The sequence below is a fragment of the Canis lupus genome, chromosome 11 (genome assembly GCF_003254725.2).
Source record: "Canis lupus dingo isolate Sandy chromosome 11, ASM325472v2, whole genome shotgun sequence".
NCBI classification, from domain to species: Eukaryota; Metazoa; Chordata; class Mammalia; order Carnivora; family Canidae; genus Canis; species Canis lupus.
In genome coordinates this window covers 9,941,444-9,963,841 of record NC_064253.1, presented here as the reverse complement: position 1 = coordinate 9,963,841, position 22,398 = coordinate 9,941,444, and the positions used below count along the sequence as shown (strand labels likewise).

The 22,398-nt window shown below is 40.2% G+C and overlaps 1 protein-coding gene across 1 annotated transcript in view; it reads right to left on the bottom strand.

Annotated features, from left to right (window-relative positions):
• Positions 1 to 22,398, bottom strand: part of LOC112650210 (uncharacterized) — a 502,480-nt gene that overhangs the window by 107,573 nt on the left and 372,509 nt on the right. The window lies entirely within an intron of this gene.

The window sequence follows — 22,398 nt, the reverse complement described above, 5'->3', positions numbered from 1 at the left end:
AGAAAGTGCCGTGTTGAAGTCTCCTACTATTAGTGTATTATTACCTAAATATGTCTTTACTTTGGTTATTAATTGATTGATATACTTGGCAGTTCCCACACTAGAGGCATAACTATTCATGACTGTGAGGTCCTCTTCTTGGAGAGATCCTTTAAGCATGCTATAGTGTCCCTCTTCATCTCTTAGTACCGTCTTTGGGATAAACTTTATTTTATCTGATATGAGGACTGCTGCCCCAGCTTTCTTTTGAGGACCATTTGAATGGTAAATGGTTCTCCACCTTTTCATTTTCAGGCTGGAGGTGTCCTTAGGTCTAAAATGAGTCTCTTGTAGACAGCAAATAGATGGGTCCTGCTTTTTTATCCAGTCTGATACACTGCATCTTTTGATGGGATCATTTAGCCCATTCATGTTCAGAGTTGCTATTGAAAGGTATGAATTTAGTGTCATCATCATATTACCTATTCAGTCCCCGTTTTGTGGATTATGTCATTGGGCTCCCTCTTTCTTTGACGGCATCCCCCCTAATATTTCCTTCAGACCCAGTTTGGTTGTCACATATTCTTTCAGTTTCTGCCTACCTTGGAAGCTTTTTCTCTCTCCTTCTATTCTGAATGGAATCCAGCCTTGCTGGATGAAGTATTCTTGGGTGCATTTTCTTCTCATTTAGGACCCTGAATATGTCATGCCAGCCCTTTTATGGCCTGCCAGGTTCCTGTGAAGAGATCTCCTGTTAATCTGGTATTTCTCCCCATATACGGTAAGAATCTCTTGTCTCGAGATGCTTTAGAATTTTCTCTTTATCTTTGAAATTGCAAGTTTCACTATTAAATGTTGATGTGTTGAACAGTTTTTATTGGTTTTGTGGGGAGGGCCTCTCTATCTCTTGGATCTGAATGCCTGTTTCCTTCCCCAGAGTTGGAGAGTTCTCAGCTATGATTTGTTCATATACACTTTGTGTTCCTGTCTCTCTCTCAGCCTCTTCTGGAACCCCAATTAGACGTATATTCTTCCTTCTGAAGCTATCATTTATTTCCCTAAGCCTTTCCTCATGGGCTCTTAATTGTTTTTCTCTTTTTTTCCTCAGCTTTCTTCCTTACCATCAACTTGTCTTCTATGTCACTCACTCTTTCTTCCACCTCATTAACCCTAGCAGTTAGGACATCCAGTTTTGATTGCATCTCCTTTAGTCTGTTTTTAATTTCAACCCGATTAGATCTAAATTCTGCAGTCATGAAGTTTCTTGAATCCTTTATGCTTTTTTCCAGAGCCACCAGTAGCTTTATAATTGTGCTTCTGATTGGTTTTCTGACATCGAATTGTAATCCATATTCTGTGACTCTGTGGCAGAGAGTACTGTTTCCCGTTCTTCCTTTCGTGGTGAATCTTCCTTTTAGTCATTTTTTCCAGTGCAGAGTGGTGTATGAGTGGGCTGAGTCAAAAATATCAACCACAGGGGGGATCGCTGGGTGGCTTAGTGGTTTGGCACCTGCCTTTGGCCAGGTCGTGATCCCGGAGTCCCAGGATTGAGTCCCACATCAGGGTCCCTGCATGGGGTCTGCTTCTCCCTCTGCCTGTGTCTCTGCCTCTGTGTGTGTGTGTGTGTGTGTCATGAATAAATAAATAAAATCTTTAAAAAACATATCAACCGTGAGCTAAGTAAAATACACCCTGGTTGATTCCAAAGAGGTCAGAGACCAGAAAATAAAAGAAAAAGAAGAACAGGGCAGCCCCAGTGGCACAGCGGTTTAGCGCCGCCTGCAGCCTAGGGCGTGATCCTGGAGACCCGGGATCGAGTCCCACGTCGGGCTCCCTGCGTGGAGCCTGCTTCTCCCTCTGCCTGTGTCTCTGCCTCTCTCTCTCTCTCTTTCTCTCTGTGTGTCTCTATGAATAAATAAATAAATAAATAATTAAAAAAAAAAAAAGAAAAAGAAGAACAGAACAAAATAAAACAAAAGGACCACTAAAGTGAAAAACAAATTTTAAAACAAAGTAGTAAAAATAAGCCAAAACCCAAAGATAAAGAAGAAGAAAGAAAAAAAAAAAAAGTGGGCAGCCCCGGTGGCGCAGTGGTTTAGCGCCGCCTGCAGCCCAGGGCGTGATCCTGGAGACCCGGATCAAGTTGCGCATTCGGCTCCCTGCATGGAGGCTGCTTCTCCCTCTGCCTGTGTCTCTGCCTCTCTCTCTCTCTGCATCTCTATGAATAAATAAATAAAATCTTAAAAAAAAAAAGAAGAAGAAAGAAAAAAAAGTAAATAAAAGTGGAAAAAAGAGAAAAAGGGGGGATTGTGGTGGTGTTGAAGTGGTAATGGAGAGAAAATGTAGTCTATGTAAGGGGTCCTAGAGTGTGATCCTCTTGGTTCTATATGTATTTTGTTCTGTACGTTCAATCCCAAATTTATATAAACCAGCAATACTTGTAGAAAGTGCAAACATTGACCTCCAAAACATAAACAAGATAAAAGGGGGGGGGGCGGGCACAATGAAAAGGAAGGAAGAATAAAATCTCACAGAATGAGCCAACATGGTATTCCACTTGGTTCTGCGTGTATGTTGGTCATGTTTTAGAAGGTATTAACTTCCACCATTGTAGAACAAATTGAGGCAGAAAAAAAAAAAAAAAACAAACAAAACAAATACATTCATCTTGTATGTCTACCCAGATTAAATTGAATTTGTTGAAGGGAATCCAGAAATTAAAAATATATGTAAGACATTTAATTGTAGAAATATTAAAGTCAAAAAGGAAAAAAAAATAAAAATGAGGAGCTGGTAAAGTATTGTACTTAAGGTGGGAAAAGAGAAAAAATATTAGAAATTTTTAGTCTGATATAAAAACAAGCTGTAATGGAAAAAGAAATTAAAGAAAAAATGGAACCTCTAGTTCTATATACTATTTTCCATCAGTCCTGGAGCCTTCCAGCCCGGCTTGGTCCAGACCTTGCTCCTCCCTGTCCTTCCAGCTGGTTCCGGGGGCGGGGCCTGCCGCGCTGACTCTCAGGTGCGTGCACCTGGGGGAGACGCCCCGCCCCCCCGCCAGGTGCCGGCTCCGCCTGCGCTGCTCGCCGGCGAGGCCTCGGTCCCGCGGGCCCCCCCTCCCGGGCTCAGGGGAACGAGGAGGAAGCAGCAGGAGGGCGGCGGCCGGCTCTCCAGCCCTGGAGTCAGCTCCCCGGGCAGCACCGCAGGCTCCCCCCACCCCCCCGCCCTGGCCGAGGTGCTCCCGGGGCTGCTGCGCTCCAGCCCTTTACCGAGACCAGCCCGCAGTTTGCGGTGAGCCTTCCCCCAGGCGCCCCTCCTCTACGGGGGACCCCAGGAATCTGGAGGCTTCCCTGCCCCCCCCCTACAGTTCTGCCCGACATCCCTGGGGAGCACTTTTCCATCCAGGAAGAATCCAGCTCGGATTTTTAAAGTTCTTGCTCCCCCAGAGCTGGGCTTTCCCGTCCTGGAGGCGCTCGCCCCTGGCTTTAGCCCTGCTCGTTGCAGTTCCCCTCCCCCATTTTATTCTTTTTTATTTTTTTCTACCTTCCTACCTTGTTAGAAGTGAAAACCCTTCTCCCTGTAGCTTTCCAGCTGTTCTCTCTTTAATCTCAAGTTGAATTCATAGGTGTTCAAGATGTCTTGAAAGTTCTCTAAGTAAGTTTGTGGGGCCAGGTGAGTTGAGGACCCTACTCTTCCGCCAGTGTGCTCCTCCCGTTCATAATTTAACGTCTAGTCTCGATTTTCAAATGATTAGATAAAATTAAAACGGGTTACTATTAACACTACAAAAATGTTTACTGTGACTTAAAATCCAACAACTCAGCAGAGAAGAAATGGGATATTCCTTCTATAATTGAAAAAAAAAAACACACAAAAATGGTCACTATTACCATTACTACTTACATTTTATTTGAGGTATTGGCTAACACAGCTAGCCAAGGTAAATATATCAAGAGAACAAGAATTGTGGTTTAAGCTAAACATAAAATTAACATATAAATCATTAATCTTCACAGGTAAAAGCTTTTTGCTAGACAACATATTGAAAAATATATCCCATTTAGAACAGCAAAGTAAAATAACTTTATTTTTATTTTTAAGGATTTATCTATTTTTTAGAGAGAGCACGCATGTGCACTGGAGGAGGGGAGAGGGGCGGAGAGAGAGGGAGAAAGAATCTCAAGGAGACTCCATGCTGAACACAGAGCCTGACTTGGGACTCAATCTCATGATCCTGAAATCAGATCTGAACTGAAACCAAGAGTGGGATGCTTACCTGACTGGCCACCCAGGCACCCCATAAAATACCTTTAGATACACTTAACTAGCAGTAAGTTAGATGAGAAAAATTAAATTGGTTCTGAAGAAACCAAAAGGAGACTTGAAAAAATGAAAATGCTTTCAGTATTTTGGCATATGTAGATTTAACACCAAAAAAGACATTAATTATCCATGAATTAAGTTTGTTTGTTTATGTATCTATAACATTTCATTTATTTATTCATGAGAGACACAGAGAGAGACGGAGACATAGGCAAAGAGAGAAGCAGGCTCCCTGCAGGGTCCTGCATCCCAGGACCCTGGGATCACGACCTGAACCAAAGACAGATGCTCAACCACTGAGACACCTGGGTGCCCCTTGAGTTTATTTATTAATGTAATATCAACCTGATGAATATTCCAAGAGAATTCTCTCATTTTCCGCCCTGGCACAATTGAAGCTGAAGGTACACTGTGTAGGGGAGAAAGCAGTGTCCATGTGAGGAACCGTGGGAGAGCACTGTCAAAAATGTCCCTGGTGCCAGCAATGTCCTTGATGGACAGGGAACACAGAGAGGAAGTTGGGACACATAGTGAGTTGGTGTCAACGGGCCATTCCTGAAGGCACAGTGAAAAGGATTTGAGAAACTAAGGAAGTTAGGCCAGAAAAAAAAAAAAAAAAGCAAAAAGGGAGCAGCATGAGGATGCTGACATGGTAGAGAGAGATTTCTGATGATAGAAAAGTATTTTGGATTTGATCTTCTCCTAGAGATATGATAATAGCCTTCCAAAGTTAAGGGTTATTCTAGATAAAACAGTCATCGGCAAGAAGGAGATGGAGAAGAAGGAAATGCCTGTCACTTAGCCTAAGCACGTATGGTAGCTTCCCTGCATCAGTTTGGAGTGCTGTGTGATCAACAGCAATCGCTTGAAAAATGCTCCGAGTGTATGCTGGTCACAGAGCTGCTGAGCTCTTCGTAATTGTACTGATGAGAACAGGGAAGGTAGGATGGTGAAACAGTGTCATGAGGTTAAAACAACAACAACAACAACAAAAAACAAGACTGGTTTTGTTTTGGCAGTGTTCAATTTTACCTGATCTCTGTGTTCTCAGAAAACAGCAGCTGTTAAGAAATTCCCCCCTACCTTTTTGCATTCCAGGAAACAGCTCGATGCAAAGAGCAAGCCTTCTCTGTAAGACTTAGATTAAGTTTTGAGATGTTCCCCCTAATTACCCTTGACGAGTCTAGACACAGAGATTCTAAATCCCTATTCTTTATTTAATGAGAGATTAACTGCCCTGCTTGTACTCCCTGACCAATCAACAAAATGCCCTGTCACGTGACTTCTCTAAAACTTAATTGGACTTCTCTCCTCCCCTCTGAATTCTGACTTGCTCCTGAGGTTCTGCAAGGCACTAGAACATAAAACAGCTCTTCCTTTATGGCCCTTCCCAAGAATAAGGACCAAAAAGAAAACACACCCATACACATGCACACACACACACACACACACACACACACAAGCATGTTGCTCAACTGTCTGATCATGCCACCTATTCATCCCACTTCCCCACACCTGGCTCCTTGTGGTCTTGATTGCTCCTCCCTGAAAATTCCTGCCTGCCCTTAAGACACTTAGGGATCCAATGGTCTGTGCATGCTCTTACTGTATAGTCTCCGTCAATGACGTTCTCCTTACTGATGTCTGCACTTGGATGTTTTCTTTGACACTTTATAAATCTTGTTTACATTTCGCTTGCTGACATTTGTGGTGGTGCTTGTTCCCAGAAAGTGGAATTTGAAGAGTGGCTAAAGCCATAAGAGGGCTGCGGATAAACCTCTGAGGCAGGAGGTGACAACTGACAACTGAGGTAATGAAGTGAATGAGAATTTTCAGAGAGTTTACAAAGAGAGAAGAATAGACTTTGGGCTAGAACCTTCAGGCATCTTAGACATTTGAGGAAAATTAAGAAATCCTAGTACTGTTGGTACGAACAACACAAGGGTTGGGACACCAACACCCTCCTAGTGGAAAACCCATGTATCATATGGCTCCCCCCAAACTTAACTACTAATTGACCACTGTTGACTGGAAGCCCCACCAATAACATGAACAGTTGGTTAACATGTATTTTGTATGTTACATCTATTGTATACTGTATTCTCGTAATAAGGTGAGGTCAAGGAAGGTAAATGTTATTAAGGAAATCATAAGGAAGAAAAAACACATTTACAGGACTGTACATCCACAGAAAAATCTGTGTATAAGTGGATCTGTACAGTTCAAACTCAAGTTTTTCAAGGCTCAACTGTAGAAGGAAAACAATAAGGTAGGAAACTGCTTCATTTCCTCCTCCTCCTTCCCTCCTCCCCGTTCCTTCTCCTTCTTTAAATGATTAACTCTTGGTATAAAGAAATCCTTAAGAAGCAGTACGATCCAGTGGAAGGAGCACCGGAAATTAAGATATTTGGAATCTTCTTCCACTTTAACAGTCATTACCACTTTGACACCAAGAGTAATTGTAGGTGTTCATCTGTTAAATAAAGGGAGTGACATTGATACCGTGAACAGAAACATCCGAAATGAAGTCAAGAACGTCAGGGGGCCGTAAATTGGAGCCGGCAGGCCCCTGGTCAGGTTAGTCTTATGCTTATCCATATTTGGATGGAACGTGAACTTTTAGAATGCCAACCACGAACAGCACATCCTGTTGGAAGTCTCAGAATGAGGCTTATTTTGCCATACTCCAACCTAGCAATCAGCATAGTATCCTGGCCTATGTAGATCAATGTTAATTATTTTTTCCCATGTCCATCCTAACTTTTCCAAAACAACTTATACAAGCCTGTCCATCATAAGGTTCTCAAAACATCTTATAAACCCTTCTTTCGCTTGGAGCACATTTCATTTTCCTCCTGAATCTGTGTCTCCCCGATTCAAATTCCTCACGATCCCAAATAAACTTTTGGTTTGCCTGAGTTCTTTCTTCTTTGAGATATTATCTGTCTAAAGATCCCAAAATCCAAGTTTTGCTTTGTCTTCCACAGAATTCACTGTCTTTCATAAAAAGTGAAAAGGATGCTAAAATCTGCTATCAAAGCTTTCAAAGATGCAATACAGAATGTTGTTGAAGTCAAGTCATTAAAGAGTGCTTTGGAAGAAAATTATTCTAAGGACAAGTAAATTAATGATTATGATTATGATTATAATGCAAGCACATTATGGTGTGGAGCAATTATTATCGGTAAGCAAACATGAAAAGAAGCCAAAATATTGACAAAGAAACCAGTAAGTCATTTTAAAGAAAAAAACAGCCAATTTGGGCCCGAATGAGTGCCCATTCCCAATTTTCCATCAAAGCCTTCTGAAAAAGACTTGGTAGTTCCCTCTGAACTCCAGACGACATTGGCTGACCCCAACATGAAAACATTAAGTGAAACCGAAGAAAGAAAAAAAAGAAGAAGAAGAAGAAGAAGAAGAAGGAGAAGGAGAAGGAGAAGGAGAAGGAGGAGAAGGAGAAGGAGAAGGAGAAGAAGAAAAAAAAAGAAAAACGTCTGAGAGTCCTCTTGGTAGTAGGAGTTATGGGGAAGAATTCTATAAAGAAGAAAAGTTTTACAATCTTCCGTGTCAGAGGATAGTGATATGACAGTGGTGGTGGCTTCCTCATTGGGAAAATGATTGTACATTTTGAAAGAGGGAAAGTAGTTGCCATTCTTCAGTTAAGGAACAGAAAAGCCTCAAGGAGTGTTAGTCAGAAAAGACATCCTTGAAGCCTAGGGGGGTGTAGGAAATGGCAAAAAAACTATTCAAGGACTCAAGCCCGGAAATTTTGAATCCGTGCATTCCCATTCTTTGTCTGGGCCCAAGAGCTCTAGAAAAAATTTCAGGGAACAACTAGCTCTGAATAAGAAAACTGCAGTTTTTCCTCAAGTAAGCCCGAGTTCAAGAATCCATTTCTTTAATAATATAAAAGAACTGCTGCTATCCCTTCATTGTTTATGAGAACGAAGCGAATAGCAACTTAATATTGTTGTTTTGGGGGAAGAATATACATTTGATGAGTGAATAGTAAACTCTTTGTGTACATTTCCATGCAAATTTTTTTCTTTCTTACTTTTTTTTTTTTTTTAATACTAGCCTGTTACTGAAACACGTATTTGACTCAACCTCTATGGAGTGGTCATAAAAATAAGTTTGTTTTTGTCTCTGTTTTTCTCCTTAAGTGTGTTCAAGTTATGTTTACATAAGCCTTTCACAAACCAAGTATATATTTAAATTTATTTTTAATAATATGCTTCCAAATGTTTCCTCTATGAAATGATTTTGGGTTTATAATTATCTCATATGTCTCAATCGTGCTTATCATGAAATGCATTTCACTGATTCAGCTCTAGTGTTTTTTGCCTTGAAAATCAATGTCGGAGGAGGGGCAGGACGGCGGAAGAGTAGGGTCCCCAAATCACCTGTCCCCACCATATTACCTAGATAACCTTCAAATCATCCTGAAAATCTATGAATTCGGCCTGAGATTTAAAGAGAAAACAGCGGGAAGCTACAGGGAGAAGAGTTCGCGCTTCTATCCAGGTAGGAAGACGGGGATAAAGAAATACAGAAACAAAAGGCCTTCAAGAGGGAGGGGCCCCGCGAGGAGCCGGGCTGAGGCCGGGGCGAGTGTCCCCAGGACAGGAGAGCCCCGTCCTGGAGGAGCAGGAGCTGCACCAACCTTCCCGGGCGGAAAGGGACTCGCGGGGAGTTGGAGCAGGACCCAGGAGGGCGGGGATGGCCTCGGGCTCCGGGGGACACTAACAGACACCTGTGCCCCGGGAGAGTGCACCGAGCTCCCTAAGGGCTGCAGCGCGCACGGCGGGACCCGGAGCAGCTCGGGGGGCTCAGGGAGGCTCCACGGAGGGGCTGTGGGGCGGGAGCCCGAATCCAACAGCGCAGGCCCCAGAGCACAAGGCGCCGGGACACAGCCCAGGATCCCGCCTCTCCCGGGACAGGCAGAGGCCGGGAGGGCCCAGGACAGCAAGGACGCTCCTGCCCCGAGCTGAGCAGTTCAGCGGCCCCCCCAGAGCCTCCAGGCCCTGCAGACAGAGAGCTCCAGAGTTACTGCGGGGGCTGACTCCAGGGCTCCAGAGCTGCTGCCGCCGCTGGGGTTGTTCCTCCTGCGGCCTCACGGGGTAAACAACCCCCCCTGAGCCCTGCACCAGGCAGGGGACAGAGCAGCTCCCCCAAGTGCTAACACCTGAAAATCAGCACAAAAGGCCCCTTCCCCAAAAGACCAGCTAGACGGACAAGTTCCAGGGGAAGTCAAGGGACATCAAGTATACAGAATCAGAAGATACTCCCCCGTGTTGTTTTTTTTTCTTTTTGATTTCTGATTGCTTCCCCCACCCTTTTTTTTTCACCTTTCTTATTCTTTCTCTTTTTCTTCTCTATTTTCCTTTTTTTCTTCCTTTTTTCTTTTTATCTTTTCTTTCCTTCTTTCTCTCTCTTTCTTCTTTTCCCAATACAATTTGTTTTTGGCCACTCTGCACTGAGCAAAATGACTAGAAGGAAAACCTCACCTCAAAAGAAAGAATCAGAAACAGTCCTCTCTCCCACAGAGTTACAAAATCTGGATTACAATTCAATGTCAGGAAGCCAATTCAGAAGCACTATTATACAGCTACTGGTGGCTCTAGAAAAAGCATAAAGGACTCAAGAGACTTCATGACTACAGAATTTAGATCCAATAAGGCAGAAATTAAAAATCAATTAAATGAGATGCAATCCAAACTAGAAGTCCTAAGGACGAGGGTTAACGAGGTGGAAAAATGAGTGAGTGACATAGAAGACAAGTTGACGGCATAGAGGGAAACAGAGGAAAAAAGAGACAGACAATTAAAAGACCATGAAGACAGATTAAGGGAAATAAACGACGGCTGGAGGAAGAAAAACCTACGTTTAATTGGGGTTCCCGAGGGCGCCGAAAGGGCCAGAGGGACAGAATATGTATTTGAACAAATCCTAGCTGAAAACTTTCCTAATCTGGGAAGGGAAACAGGCATTCAGATCCAGAAAATAAAGAGATACCCCCTTAAAATCAATAAAAACCGTTCAACACCTTGACATTTAATAGTGAAGCTTGCAAATTCCAAAGATAAAGAGAAGATCCTTAAAGCAGCAAGAGACAAGAAATCCCTGACACTTATGGGGAGGAATATTAGGGTAACAGCAGACCTCTCCACAGAGACCTGGCAGGCCAGAAAGGGCTGGCAGGATATATTCAGGGTCCTAAATGAGAAGAACATGCAACCAAGAATCCTTTATCCAGCAAGGCTCTCATTCAAAATGGAAGGAGAGATAAAGAGCTTCCAAGACAGGCAGGAACTAAAAGAATATGTGACCTCCAAACCAGCTCTGCAAGAAATTTTAAGGGGGACTCTTAAAATTCCCCATTAAGAAGAAGTTCAGTGGAACAATCCACAAAAACAAGGACTGAATAGATATCATGATGACACTAAACTCCTATCTGTCAATAGTAACTCTGAATGTGAACGGGCTTAATGACCCCATCAAAAGGGGCAGGGTTTCAGACTGGATGAAAAAGCAGGACCCATCTATTTGCTGTCTACAAGAGACTCATTTTAGACAGAAGGACACCTACAGCCTGAAAATAAAAGGTTGGAGAACCATTTACCATTCGAATGGTCCTCAAAAGAAAGCAGGGGTAGCCATCCTTATATCAGATAAACTAAAATTTACCCCGAAGACTGTAGTGAGAGATGAAGAGGGACACTATCTCATACTTAAAGGATCTATCCAACAAGAGGACTTAACAATCTTCAATATATATGCCCCGACTGTGGGAGCTGCCAAATATTTAAACCAATTAATAACCAAAGTGAAGAAATACTTAGATAATAATACACTTATACTTGGTGACTTCAATCTAGCTCTTTCTACCCTCGATAGGTCTTCTAAGCACAACATCTCCAAAGAAACGAGAGCTTTAGATGATACACTGGACCAGATGGATTTCACAGATATCTACAGAACTTTACATCCAAACTCAACTGAATACACATTCTTCTCAAGTGCACATGGAACTTTCTCCAGAATAGACCACATACTGGGTCACAAATCAGGTCTGAACCGATACCAAAAGATTGGGATCGTCCCCTGCATATTCTCAGACCATAATGCCTTGAAATTAGAACTAAATCACAACAAGAAGTTTGGAAGGACCTCAGACACGTGGAGGTTAAGGACCATCCTGCTAAATGATGAAAGGGTCAACCAGGAAATTAAGGAAGAATTAAAAAGATTCATGGAAACTAATGAGAATGAAGATACAACCGTTCAAAATCTTTGGGATGCAGCAAAAGCAGTCCTAAGGGGGAAATACATCGCAATACAAGCATCCATTCAAAAACTGGAAAGAACCCAAATACAAAAGCTAACCTTACACATAAAGGAGCTAGAGAAAAAACAGCAGATGGACCCTACGCCCAGCAGAAGAAGAGAGTTAATTAAAATTGAGCAGAACTCAACGAAATTGAGACCAGAAGAACTGTGGAACAGATCAACAGAACCAGGAGTTGGTTCTTTGAAAGAATTAATAAGATAGATAAACCATTAGCCAGCCTTATTAAAAAGAAGAGAGAGAAGACTCAAATTAATAAAATCATGAATGAGAAAGGAGAGATCACTACCAACACCAAGGAAATACAAACGATTTTAAAAACATTATGAACAGCTATACGCCAATATTAGGCAATCTAGAAGATATGGACGCATTCCTGGAAAGCCACAAACTACCAAAACTGGAACAGGAAGAAATAGAAAACCTGAACAGGCCAACAACCAGGGAGGAAATTGAAGCAGTCATCAAAAACCTCCCAAGACACAAGAGTCCAGGGCCAGATGGCTTCCCAGGGGAATTCTATCAAACGTTTAAAGAAGAAACCATACCTATTCTCCTAAAGCTGTTTGGAAAGATAGAAAGAGATGGAGTACTTCCAAATTCGTTCTATGAGGCCAGCATCACCTTAATTCCAAAACCAGACAAAGACTCCACCAAAAGGAGAATTACAGACCAATATCCCTGATGAACATGGATACAAAAATTCTCAACAAGATACTAGCCAATAGGATCCAACAGCACATTACGAAAATTATTCACCATGACCAAGTAGGATTTATCCCCAGGACACAAGGCTGGTTCAACACCCGTAAAACAATCAATGTGATTCATCATATCAGCAAGAGAAAAACCAAGAACCATATGATCCTCTCATTAGATGCAGAGAAAGCATTTGACAAAATACAGCACCCATTCCTGATCAAAACTCTTCAGAGTGTAGGGATAGAGGGAACTTTCCTCGACATATTAAAAGCCATCTATGAAAAGCCCACAGCAAATATCATTCTCAATGGGGAAACACTGGGAGCCTTTCCCCTAAGATCAGGAACAAGACAGGGATGTCCACTCTCACCACTGCTATTCAACATAGTATTGGAAGTCCTAGCCTCAGCAATCAGACAACAAAAAGACATTAAAGACATTCAAATTGGCAAAGAAGAAGTCAAACTCTCCCTCTTCACCGATGACATGATACTCTACATAGAAAACCCAAAAGCCTCCACCCCAAGATTGCTAGAACTCATACAGCAATTCGGTAGCGTGGCAGGATACAAAATCAATGCTCAGAAGTCAGTGGCATTTCTATACACTAACAATGAGACTGAAGAAAGAGAAATTAAGGAGTCAATCCCATTTACAATTGCACCCAAAAGCATAAGATACCTAGGAATAAACCTAACCAAAGAGTAAAGGATCCATACCCTCAAAACTATAGAACACTTCTGAAAGAAATTGAGGAAGACACAAAGAGATGGAAAAAATATTCCATGCTCATGGATTGGCAGAATTAATATTGTGAAAATGTCAATGTTACCCAGGGCAATTTACACGTTTAATGCAATCCCTATCAAAATACCATGGACTTTCTTCAGAGAGTTAGAACAAATTATTATTTTAAGATTTGTGTGGAATCAGAAAAGAACCCGAATAGCCAGGAGAATTTTAAAAAAGAAAACCATATCTGGGGGCATCACAATGCCAGATTTCAGGTTGTACTACAAAGCTGTGGTCATCAAGACAGTGTGGTACTGGCACAGAAACAGATACATAGATCAATGGAACAGAATAGAGAATCCAGAAGTGGACCCTGAACTTTATGGTCAACTAATATTCGATAAAGGAGGAAAGACTATCCATTGGAAGAAAGACAGTCTCTTCAATAAATGCTGCTGGGAAAATTGGACATCCACATGCAGAAGAATGAAACTAGACCACTCTCTTTCACCATACACAAAGATAAACTCAAAATGGATGAAAGATCTAAATGTGAGACAAGATTCCATCAAAATCCTAGAGGAGAACACAGGCAACACCCTTTTTGAACTTGGCCACAGTAACTTCTTGCAAGATACATCCACGAAGGCAAAAGAAACAAAGCAAAAATGAACTATGGGGACTTCATCAAGATAAGAAGCTTTTGCACTGCAAAGGATACAGTCAACAAAACTCAAAGACAACCTACAGAATGGGAGAAGATATTTGCAAATGACATATCAGATAAAAGGCTAGTTTCCAAGATCTATAAAGAACTTATTAAACTCAACACCAAAGGAACAAACAATCCAATCATGAAATGGGGAAAAGACATGAAGAGAAATCTCACAGAGGAAGACATAGACATGGCCAACAGGCACATGAGAAAATGCTCTGCATCACATGCCATCAGGGAAATACAAATCAAAACCACAATGAGATACCACCTCACACCAGTGAGAATGGGGAAAATTAACAAGGCAGGAAACAACAAACGCTGGAGAGGATGCAGAGAAAAGGGAACCCTCTTACACTGTTGGTCGGAATGTGAACTGGTGCAGCCACTCTGGAAAACTGTGTGGAGGTTCCTCAAAGAGTTAAAAATAGACCTGCCCTACGACCCAGCAATTGCACTGTTGGGGATTTACCCCAAAGATACAGATGCAATGAAACGCCGGGACACCTGCACCCCGATGTTTCTAGCAGCAATGTCCACAATAGCCAAACTGTGGAAGGAGCCTCGGTGTCCATCGAAAGATGAGTGGATAAAGAAGATGTGGTCTATGTATACAATGGAATATTCCTCAGCCATTAGAAACGACAAATACCCACCATTTGCTTCAACGTGGATGGAACTGGAGGGTATTATGCTGAGTGAAGTAAGTCAGTTGGAGAAGGACAAACATTATATGGTCTCATTCATTTGGGGAATATAAATAATAGTGAAAGGGAATATAAGGGAAGGGAGAAGAAATGTGTGGGAAATATCAGAAAGGGAGACAGAACGTAAAGTCTCCTTATTCTGGGAAACGAACTAGGGGTGATGGAAGAGGAGGAGGGCGGGGGGTGGGGGTGAATGGGTGACAGGCACTGAGGGGGGTCACTTGACGGGATGAGCACTGGGTGTTATTCTGTATGTTGGTAAATTGAACACCAATAAAAAATTAATTTATTAAAAAAAGAAAATCAATGTCAAGATATACTTAAAATAATAATAGAAAATTAGGAGGAAATTATAGCAATTTAAAGTAGATCACCTTTGATTAGTTATTAGCCAAACTAAGATAATTTTTATTATGGGTATACAGATAATAAATTATAGAAACAAAAGTTACTTTTAAATTGTAGTTTAAAAAATTAAACAATATAAAATATCACCCAAGAAACAAAAATTACTTTTAAATTGTAGTTTAAAAAATAAAATAAAATAAAATAAAATAAAATAAAATAAAATAAAATAAAATATCGCCCAAGAAATCTCAAATGTTGGCACCAGGCATGTAGCACTGATGCCTCTGTGAAAAAATTTGTGGTGAGTATCTACTTCTTCCTGGGGTGATTGGGTTAATTTATTAAAAACTGGTAGAACATTACTTTTTCCTTTTATTCAAACTCCCATAAAGAAACTTAACTACAGGTAATTTGACAAAATGAAATGTTAAATATCCTTTTATCACCATAGGAAGAAGTATTTTTACCACCACAGGTAGTAAAAGACAGCCATTGACAGAAAATATATAACTTTTTGCATCTAATCTGTCAGAACACCCATTTTGAAGTGCATTTAAATGAAAATGAAAACATATTCATCAAAGCAGCACAATGCCAATTTTCAAGAGAATTTTAGAAAATCATGTTTTCATCAGATTGTCAGAGGCAAATGAGAATTGCCATTTTGAACTAATAAAGAACAGAGAAGGGAAATTGACTTAGATGACTAGCGTCATTAAAATTAAGTGGGATGTGAAAATATTTAAACAGAATAAGCGCTGAAAGTAAATTAGCTATTTCAAATGTCTTCTGTTTGCATTTGCCCAATTTTCAGTCCTAAACCCTGACATTGTGACTTAGAGTTGTAATTTTTTATATCCATCTTGTATGAAAACACTCAGCATACAGTTCCCTCTTGATGCATATTTATCGTGTTAACAATCACCCAGGAACTGTTTTAAGACTTTTGTTACAAAAAAAAAAAAAAAAACCACAAAAAAAACAAAAAAAACAAAACAAAACAAAAAAACCCCCACCTTTTGTTACTTAATCTTCAACTCTGTAAGATCACCACCACATTAAGAGGAAGAAATTTGTGCATAGAAAGTTCAACTTGCTTACCCAATCTACAATAAGTACTAAGTGACAGATTTGGGATTCACACTCAGAGCTTCCCCCCTGCCCCCTTCCCAGTGCTCTTCAAGTGCCTTACCTTACAGTCATAAATCTGACTCAAGCGAGATCATTACAGAAAGTAACCTCACTTGTCCCTTTTCATTCAAGCTACACATTCCATACGGAGTAAAAAGAGAACACAGGGAGAAAGGTTAGGGACACCAGCCATCTCACAATTTTCTTGCTTACTCAATCCCGTGATCTTCATTCTACCTTCTACCACTCGTCAGAGGCAAAAGCCAAGTAGACAAAAATTGAGAAGGCTGACTTCGAGCCTTTTAGTTTTCTCTTTATCTTCCTTGTACTTATGCTCACACTTCTCCTTGGATAGCAAGAGTCCGTTGTTGCTTGGACTCTTGCTCCAAGAGTTAACAAGAGGGTGTGGCATTTATTATTTAAGCTTCTTCTTGAGAGCTGGCATTCAAGCCAGTGCCTGCCCCTCTAGTCAGTGGCTTTGACCTCTATACAATCTGCTTTTGGGAGAGTTAAAAAGATAAGCATTGTTTAAAAACTCCCATAGCTGGTTCATTAAGTCAGAATTTCCACTGATACCTGCTAAGTAATGGCTCTGGTAAGCTTATACTATATTAAAGCAGTATTCAAAACAAAATACAGCCTCTCCTTATTCAAGGAGAAACTGAGTCCAGTTTCATGTTAATTTAGCAGAAAGGCTTTCCACACTCTCTAGTCATATGACCAAGCCAATTACTTAACTGTCTGAGGCTTTCTTAACCTTCCTTCTTTATGACTAAGGTCCATTCTTTTGGGAGAAGAAATTATGTAAATGAGGTTTAAAGCCAAAATATTCTTTGACAGAAAGGATATGTTTTATTATGAAAAATATTGTTTCTTCAGCTATTGTAAGTTAGCTAATAAATACCAGAGAAAAGCTCTACACACTTCCGATTATTTGAATTCATTTCTCTTTACTTATTTGTAGATTTATATGTGTGTGTGTGTGTGTGTGTGTGTGTGTGTATGATTTTATTTGCTTATTTATGAGAGGCCCAGAGAGAGGCTGAGACATAGGCAGAGGGAGAAGCAGGCTCCCCGCAAGGAGCCGATGTGGGACTCGATCCTGGACCCCGGGATCGTGCCCTCAGCTGAAGGCAGACGCTCAACTGCTGAACCACCCAGGCGTCCCTGATTTAGATATATTTCTGTTCAATAAATCTCAAATGTCTACTACTATCACTGATAGTAGAGTTACAGCAGTTAACAAGGTAGCTCATAAATCCAACTCTTCTAGGGTTTACATTTTGATGGACGTTTATTTCTTGAGGATTTTTTTTCCTTTTAAACAGTCAGTATGAGGCAATTTATTATTGACTCCCCTAGTTCTATGTATAACTGTAGCTGTCCATTTAGAAGAATTTGCAAATTACTATTAAATGTTAGAGGGCCTACGTAAAAATTAATAAGTAAATAAATAGTGTTGACCTGTGAGAACGTCTTCAGGACAGAGTGCCTCAGGAGGCAGTTAGTTACATAATTATATTCATATGCATTTCACTATCATTGGATCATGTACCAGATTAATGAGATTAGTAATGTTATTGTGGGTGTTGCTCTGCTTTCATTGATTATTTTTAGTTGATATCTCACATACTACAATTTAATCCATTATCACATAAATTCCATCTTTGTTTATAAGAGGACAGTCACATAAAAATGTTTATCAAGGCTGTTATACTCCTTTAAAACTTGGAAACTTTGAAGAATGTGACTACATATTATTAAGCAGAAGTACTTTAAAAAGAGGAAGTACTCAGAGAAAGGAATCATAAACTAATTATCCCAAGTTTGCAAACTATTTCCCCCAGATTTACATTATTTTAACTTTTAGGATGAATTCAGTGTTTTTGCATGAGTACTGCATGTTAAAATGGGAATTCAAAAGTTCTTAAAAATTACTCCAAATTACTAAATGTAATCATTTTCAACATCTGTTGAATGTCAAGCTAGTTGAGTACCTTCAGTTATGCCTGTATACACCTGGATGGATAAATGGATGGATAGATACATAAATAAATGGTGGATGGAAAGAGGAACAAATTGAATTATGCTACAATTAAGTAAATATTAAATGTAACTATACTTGAACTCATCAAAAAATGAAATAGGAATTAAGCTGACAGTGTTGAACTTTAAATGTTTCATAAATACACATTTACTAATACTTAAAATGCTCCTGTGATTAAGAATAAAGGTTAAAACATATTGAGAAAGCTAAAATTTTAAATTTCATTCTTAGATAGTATCAATTTAATCCTGCCATTTAAGATGAAAGTAAAGCATTTGTACTCACCTCTTCTCTTTCAGATTTTGTACCTTTTTCTATTTTGTAAACATGCATTCTCTTCTGTAACCATAATCTCTCTATCTTATTTTTATTTTTTTGTATTTAGATGGATTCACTGCTCTTCCCCATTCATTTTACAATATTCATAGTATTTAAGGAGTTTTTAAAAAGTCATCTCTGAGTTGGCTGGATTTCATTGTCATATTATTTTTTTTTTGCATGCCTTTTATTTTCTTTTAAAGATTTTTATGTTTACTTGAGAGAGTAGAGAATACAAGTGGGGAAGAAGGGCAGAGGAAGAGGAAGAAGCTGACTCCCCGCTGAGCAGAGAGCCAAGGTACAGGTGGGTGGTTCAACTCCAGGACCCACCCAGGATGAGTGAGAATCATGACCTGAGCCCAAGGCAGACTTAACCAACTGAGCCACCCAGGTGCCCCTTTTGTATGCCTTCTCAATTAAGGCTCATGGATGATGTATTTCTGAGAATTCTGTTTGCTTTTAAAATTTTCTGATTATCTATGGTTTTCTTGTCTTGTTTTTTACTTCTGAGAGGATACCCGGAACACTCACTACCCTGTAAGACAGAGATGTATGTACACACTGAAATTCCTGCCCTGGAAAACTTGAAAGTTGACCAGCCAACCATCTATTGTACTAAATACAATGACAGTTAAGCCCCAGATTTTGTATGAGTTCTCAGAAGAGGAAGAGTTTGGGCAAAAGCACAGAGATGGGAAACAATCATGCAGAGGTACTATCAGAGTTTTGACATTGTGGGAGCACATGGTAAGATAAAACAGGATCACAGAAAGTCAGAGAAAGAGACATGGCCTGGCCCTTGAAGGCCCTGAAACCCAAACTTTGCTTGTAGGAACACTATAATAAAACGATGTCAGTCAATTCCTACTCCACTCCTACCATCACACTCTGCTGTGTGCTTCAAAATCCCACTGTCTTGGGATGCCTGGGTGGCTGGGCGGTTTAGTGTCTCCCTTTGGCTCAGGGCTTCTCCCCCTGCCTATGTCTCTGCCTCTCTCTCTCTCTCTCTCTCTCTCTCATGAATAAATGAATAAATCTTAAAAAAAGAAATCCCACTGTCTTTTGGCACGGAGTATCACACTTGTCTTTTCTTCACAGCATTTCTGAGTTGGCTTTATCACAAAGTTGACTTTCTCAGCAATGGCTCTTTTAGAACACACGTGTTCCCTGAAAAAACATTTGACACACATTTGACAATGTCTGCCAGGTGCTTTTGAACTTGAAAACAACTTGGCTACAAAGAATATCTAGTTTCGCACCTTCTTTCTTTCAATACCTGCAGATACTACTATACTATTTTCAAGCAGTAGATTTTGCTTTATGGATTGGTGAAGCCAGCTTAATGTTAAGCCCTTACAAGGGACTTGCTTCTTCTCCTAGGGCACCTGAAGAATTTTGTTTGTTTCTTTTAAGATATATATAAAACTGGGATTTATAAATTTCTGTAAGTTGTAATCTCATTTTTTTTTTCTGAAAAAATAGGTACCCTTTTCATTTGTGGCTTCAGTTCTTCCTGTATTCTATGGATATTATATCCCGATTAATTGATTTATCTGTTAACCTCTTTGTTGTTATGTATCAGCATGTGGCTTTTCTTTTTTTATTCATTGTCTCCTAATTAATTATATATCTCTTCCCTTTACATTTACCTCAAATCAATATGCCAGTTTTTCACTTTGAAACCTTTCTTCTTTCGGGTTCTAACTTGTATATTTGTCCCATTTTGACCTTCTTTAGTCTTTATTTTTCCCTCCGCTCTCAATCATCCATTTTCGTAACTTTGCATTGACTTGTCATCTTGTCCTAGAGCTCTTGTTATGGGGAATATAGTTGCTTAAAACCTATGGCATGAAGAACTCTCATGCCATTGTTCTCTGTTCCTTGGGTTATGTTTAATTTCAAACTGGGGATTTTTTCCTTTATTTTGTCCTGTTTTGTTTTACTCAGTGTGTTAATATAGTTAATGGGCCTCGCCCCACCCCACCCCCGCCCCATTACTCTTGTTTAATATGGAATCTGTATTCTTACCTCACCATATTTTATTCTAGGTGTGAATTTACTCTGACATGCTTTGTTTTTGTCTTGCTGTGGTAGCTGACATACTCACTCTCCCTGCCTCTGGGAGAAGATGTCCAGTCCCCCAATCCCTAGAGCCTCTGAATATGTTACTTTAAGTGTCAAAAGAGCCTTCGCAGAAGGGAGTAAGTTAAGGATTTTGAGAGAGAAATATTCTGGATTGCCTGTGTGGGGCTGATATAATAAAAAGAATCCTTAGCAGAGGGGAGTAAGAGAAAAATTGAATAGCGATGTGCGATGGAAACGGTTGTTGAAGCGATGTGTTTGAAGATGAAGGAAGGGAACAAGAGCCAAGGAATGCAGGCAGCCTCGAAAGCCTGGAAAAGAAAAGAGAACAGGTTCTCCCCTGGAGCCTCTGGGTGGAACCAGTGCCACTATCACCTTGATTTCAGGCTGTGAGATCCGTATCAGACTTCTGGCCTCTGGAACTGTATGTGAGATAATAAATTTTTATTTTAAGCCACTAATTTCTTCTATTTTACTGTAGCAGACATAGGGAATTAACACAGTAAAGGATGTTTAGAACAATTCTTCCTTAGATCTGGACATAATCTGAGCCATTTTACTTTTGGGTGGAATTCTTTCTTTTTTTTTTTTTTTTTTTCATTCCAAAGTGTATTCACTCTTAATTTCATGAATCTCCTTAGTCACTAGTCTGGTCAAGGAAATATTTGTGGTTATTTCATTGATTATGTTTTGTTTTGTTTTTGTTTTTGTTTTTGTTTTTGTTTTAATCTCTGATTGCCAGTTCCTTCCTGGTGCTCTGCTCTGTAGGCATGTATTTTAAGGGGCTTGACTTCTATCCCTGGCAATGAATTCTGTCATATGTCCCTACCACACTTTGCTTACCCATTCCTCTGAAGTTGGAAACTAAACTAACATGACAGCTCCCTGCTAGTATAAATAATGGTATTAGTATCAGCCTTGCAATGGTCGCTTTAAAGAATGAGATTATAGGATCATGGCTTATATGCTTATTTAATTTTATAATATGTTGACTAATTGTTCTTCAGCATGGCTGCAGAAGACATTTTAGATCATGAAGATTTGTTTTTTTTTAAACCCATATCCTTATAATCATGTGTATAGTTTGACCAGTTTGACCTAACTTTTACCAATGTGATACATGTAAAATAGTATCTAATTTTTGTTTTTACTTTTTCTGATCGGTAAGAAGGCTAAGCATTCTTGATGAATGTGCCTGCCATTCAGTGACTCTAAGAGGCTGAGCCCCTAGTAAGTGAAGGGAATGTACAGAGGCAGCACCCACTGGGGCCAGAGAAGACTGAAGGAGGCTCGAGACCATGGCCTGGTTCTAGTGTAACTGATAAATAAAGGTAAATACAGATTGTCCCTGAGGGAGGGGGGTGTATGCAGTGGTGGATGGGGGGTGGGATGGAGCTAACCACAGAGTTTGGTCTCTGTACAGAGCCCAGCTGTTTCCAGAGGACATAGACTGGGGCCTGGAACAGATGCCTGGAGAATGAGACTTCTAGGCTTGACCAGAAGAGGATTCATTATGAGGGCCAGGGAATGTAAATCTAGGGGTTTTCCCTTTCTCCAAACCTCTTGGGAAATAATTAGGAAAAGAATAGCAAAAGAGACAGTGGCTTGTTGTAAAAATACACGAGCCTATTCCCAGTGGTGGGGGAAAATTCAAAACATTTTAGGGTTGTATAGAATTATGAAATGCCCTCAAATCCACACCTATACACTCACATATACCAAAGCTATAACTGTTTCACATAAGTTAAATAATATTACTAATAAGATCTAATGTGAATTGTTTTCTATCATTCAGGCATGGTTAAACCCTAGTTCTCTCAGGTATTGCCTTCTCTGTGGGGAGATTCAATGATGTGGTTACTGTAGACACAAGAAAGAATGTTCTTTAGTTAATCCAAGTCCTCTTTTCTCTTGTTTTGATGTCAAGTGCAAGATACACAAATTCAAGTTGATGATAGTTCCCAGT